Raw genomic sequence first — 6000 nt, 5'->3', positions numbered from 1 at the left:
TATTAAAATCACTTAAACTGTAAAATTATGCTCAATGAACTGAGAATTATATATACAAAGACACCTAAAATATTACTGAAAACTAGAAGCCACTCCACGGAGAAATAGGCATAAAAAATATATATAAATTTAAAGAAAGGCATAGAGATCTAAGCTAATATGTTGATATAGGGATTGATTACTGTAACATGATGACATTGTGGAGTCTTAAGATGATGATATGATGACTGAGGGACCTAACAAGATGACTCGACCAGGGGACAGATTCACGAAGCAGTTACGCAAGTACTTACGAACCTGTACATCTATTCTCAATCTTTGGCGGCTTTGTTTACAATTATTATACAGTCAATGAGCTCCGAAGCACCAGGAGGCTGTTTATAACAATAACAACAGTTGATTGGCAAGTTTTCATACATGTAAACTGTTTAATAAACTTAACCAAAGCCGTCAGAGATTGAGAAAAGATGTACACGTTCGTAAGTGCTTGCGTAACTGCTTCGTAAATTTGGCCCTAGAACACCATACACCACGCTAGAACACGATACACCACGCTAGAACACGATACACCACGCTAGAACACCATACACCACGCTAGAACACCATACACCACGCTAGAACACCATACACCACGCTAGAACACCATACACCACGCTAGAACACCATACACCACGCTAGAACACCATACACCACGCTAGAACACCATACACCACGCCAGAACACCATACACCACGCCAGAACACCATACACCACGCCAGAACACCATACACCACGCCAGAACACCATACACCACGCTAGAATACCATACACCACGCCAGAACACCATACACCACGCCAGAACACCATACACCACGCCAGAACACCATACACCACGCTAGAACACCATACACCACGCTAGAACACCATACACCACGCCAGAACACCATACACCACGCCAGAACACCATACACCACGTAAGAACACCATACACCACGCTAGAACACCATACACCACGCTAGAATACCATACACCCCACCAGACCCCATGCACCAGGCAGGAACATCATACACCACGCCAGAACACCATACACCACGCTAGAACACCATACACCACGCCAGAACACCATACACCACGCCAGAACACCATACACCACGCCAGAACACCATACACCACGCTAGAACACCATACACCACGCTAGAACACCATACACCACGCCAGAACACCATACACCACGCCAGAACACCATACACCACGTAAGAACACCATACACCACGCTAGAACACCATACACCACGCTAGAACACCATACACCACGCTAGAACACCATACACCACGCCAGAACACCATACACCACGCCAGAACACCATACACCACGCCAGAACACCATACACCACGTAAGAACACCATACACCACGATAGAACACCATACACCACGCTAGAACACCATACACCACGCTAGAACACCATACACCACGCTAGAACACCATACACCACGCCAGAACACCATACACCACGCCAGAACACCATACACCACGTAAGAACACCATACACCACGCTAGAACACCATACACCACGCTAGAACACCATACACCACGCCAGAACACCATACACCACGCCAGAACACCATACACCACGTCAGTACACCATACACCACGTAAGAACACCATACACCACGCCAGAACACCATACACCACGCCAGAAGACCATACACCACGTAAGAACACCATACACCACGCCAGAACACCATACACCACGCCAGAACACCATCCACCACGCTAGAACACCATACACCACGCTAGAACACCATACACCACGCCAGAATACCATACACTATGCTAGTGCACCATACACCACGCCAGAATACCATACACTATGCTAGTGCACCATACACCACGCCAGAACACCATACACCACGTAAGAACACCATACACCACGCTAGAACACCATCCACCACGCCAGAATACCATACACTATGCTAGTGCACCATACACCACGCCAGAATACCATACACTATGCTAGTGCACCATACACCACGCCAGAATACCATACACTATGCTAGTGCACCATACACCACGCCAGAATACCATACACTATGCTAGTGCACCATACACCACGCCAGAACACAATACACAGGCAGGAACACCATACACGACGCCAGAACACCATACACGACGCCAGAACACCATACACGACGCCAGAACACCATACACGAAGCCAGAACACCATACACCACGCTAGAACACCATACACCACGCCATACACCACGCCAGAACACCATACACCACGCCAGAACACTATACACCACGCCAGAACACCATACACCACGCCAGAACACTATACACCACGCCAGAACACCATACACCACGTAAGAACACCATACACGACGCAAGAACACCATACACCACGCTAGAACACAATACACCACGCTAGAACACCATACACCACGCCATACACCACGCCAGAACACCATACACCACGCCAGAACACTATACACCACGCCAGAACACCATACACCACGCCAGAACACTATACACCACGCCAGAACACCAAACACCACGCCAGAACACTATACACCACGCCAGAACACCATACACCACGTAAGAACACCATACACGACGCAAGAACACCATACACCACGCTAGAACACCATACACCACGCTAGAACACTATACACCACGCCAGAACACCAGACACCACGTAAGAACACCATACACCACGCTAGAACACCATACACCACGCTAGAACACCATACACCACAATAGAACACCGTACACCACGCCAGAACACCATACACCACGCCAGAACACTATACACCACGCCAGAACACCAGACACCACGTAAGAACACCATACACCACGCTAGAACACCATACACCACGCTAGAACACCATACACCACACTAGAACACCGTACACCACGCCAGAACACTATACACCACGCCAGAACACCAGACACCACGTAAGAACACTATACACCACGCTAGAACACCATACACCACGCTAGAACACCATACACCACACTAGAACACCGTACACCACGCCAGAACACCATACACCACGCCAGAACACTATACACCACGCCAGAACACCAGACACCACGTAAGAACACCATACACCACGCTAGAACACCATACACCACGCTAGAACACCATACACCACGCTAGAACACCGTACACCACGCCAGAACACCATACACCACGCTAGAACACCATTTACCAGGTAGAAACACCATACACCACGCTAGAACACCATACACCACGCTAGAACACCATAAACCAGGTAGAAACACCATACACCACGCTAGAACACCATGTACCAGGTAGAAACACCATATACCACGCTAGAACACCATACACCACGCTAGAACACCATACACCACACTAGAACACCGTACACCACGCCAGAACACCATACACCACGCTAGAACACCATACACCACTCTAAAACACCATACACCACGCTAGAACACCATACACCACGCTAGAACACCATACACCACGCTAGAACACCATACACCACGCTAGAACACCATACACCATGCCAGAACACCATACACCACGCCAGAACACCATACACCACGCTAGAACACCATACACCACGCTAGAACATCATACACCACGCTAGAACACCATACACCATACTAGAACACCATACACCACGCTAGAACACCATACACCACGCTAGAACACCAAACACCACGCCAGAACACCATACACCACGCTAGAACACCGTACACCACGCCAGAACACCATACACCATGCTAGAACACCATACACCACGCTAAAACACCATACACCACGCTAGAACACTATAAACACCACGCCAGAACACCATACACCACGCTAGAACACCATACACCACGCTAGAACACCATACACCACGCTAGAACACCAAACACCACGCCAGAACACCATACACCACGCTAGAACACCATACACCACGCTAGAACACCATACACCACGCCAGAACACCATACACCACGCCAGAACACCGTACACCACGCCAGAACACCATACACCACGTTAGAACACCATACACCACGCTAGAACACCATACACCACGCCAGAACACCATACACCACGCCAGAACACCATACACCACGCTAGAACACCGTACACCACGCCAGAACACCATACACCACGCTAAAACACCATACACCACGCTAGAACACCATACACCACACCAAAACCCCTTGCACCAGGTAGGAACACCATACACCACGCCAGAACACCATACACCACGCCAGAACACCATACACCACGCCAGAACACCATACACGACGCCAGAACACCATACACGACGCCAGAACACCATACACGACGCCAGAACACCATACACGACGCCAGAACACCATACACGACGCCAGAACACCATACACGACGCCAGAACACCATACACGACGCCAGAACACCATACACGACGCCAGAACACAATACACCACGCCAGAGCACCATACTCCACGCCAGAACACCATACACCCGGCAGGAACACCATACACCACGCCAGAGCACCATACACCACGCCAGAACACCATACACCACGCCAGAACACCATACACGACGCCAGAACACCATACACCACGCCAGAACACCATACACCACGCCAGAACACCATACACCACGCAAGAACACCATACACCACGCCAGAGCACCATACTCCACGCCAGAACACCATACACCACGCCAGAACACTATACACCACGCCAGAACACCATACACCACGCCAGAACACTATACACCACGCCAGAACACCATACACCACGTAAGAACACCATACACCACGCCAGAACACCATACACAACGCCATAACACCATACACCACGCTAGAACACCATACACCACATCAGAACACCATAAACCACGCCAGAACACTATACACCACGCCAGAACACCATACACCACATCAGAACACCATAAACCACGCCAGAACACTATACACCACGCCAGAACACCATACACTACGCCAGATCACTATACACTACGCCAGAACACCATACACCACGTACGAACACCATACACCACGTCAGTACACCATACACCACGCCAGAAAACCATACACCACGCTAGAACACCATACACCACGCTAGAACACCATACACCACGCCAGAACTCCATACACCACGCTAAAACACCATACACCACGCCAGAACGCCATACACCACGCTAGAACACCGTACACCACGCCAGAACGCCATACACCACGCTAGAACACCGTACACCACGCCAGAACACCATACACCACGCTAGAACACCGTACACCACGCCAGAACACCATACACCATGCTAGAACACCATACACCACGCCAGAACACCATACACCACGCTAGAACACCATACACCACGCTAAAACACCATACACCACGCTAGAACACCGTACACCACGCCAGAACACCATACACCACGCCAGAACACCATACACCACGCTAGAACACTATAAACACCACGCCAGAACACCATACACCACGCTAGAACACCATACACCACGCTAGAACACCATACACCACGCCAGAACACCATACACCACGCCAGAACACCGTACACCACGCCAGAACACCATACACCACGTTAGAACACCATACACCACGCTAGAACACCATACACCACGCCAGAACACCATACACCACGCCAGAACACCATACACCACGCCAGAACACCATACACCACGCTAGAACACCGTACACCACGCCAGAACACCATACACCACGCTAAAACACCATACACCACGCTAGAACACCATACACCACACCAAAACCCCATACACGACGCCAGAACACCATACACCACGCCAGAACACCATACACGACGCCAGAACACCATACACGACGCCAGAACACCATACACGACGCCAGAACACCATACACGACGCCAGAACACAATACACCACGCCAGAGCACCATACTCCACGCTAGAACACCATACACCCGGCAGGAACACCATACACCACGCCAGAGCACCATACACCACGCCAGAACACCATACACCACGCCAGAACACCATACACCACGCCAGAACACCATACACCACG

General features: G+C 50.1%; 1 protein-coding gene across 3 annotated transcripts in view; it reads right to left on the bottom strand.

The window, feature by feature from the left end:
• Nucleotides 1–6000, bottom strand: part of LOC123770557 (serine/arginine repetitive matrix protein 2) — a 121124-nt gene that overhangs the window by 102185 nt on the left and 12939 nt on the right. The window lies entirely within an intron of this gene.

This window comes from Procambarus clarkii, chromosome 46 (assembly GCF_040958095.1).
Source record: "Procambarus clarkii isolate CNS0578487 chromosome 46, FALCON_Pclarkii_2.0, whole genome shotgun sequence".
Classification (NCBI taxonomy): domain Eukaryota; kingdom Metazoa; phylum Arthropoda; class Malacostraca; order Decapoda; family Cambaridae; genus Procambarus; species Procambarus clarkii.
This window is presented reverse-complemented; position numbering and strand designations above follow the sequence as displayed.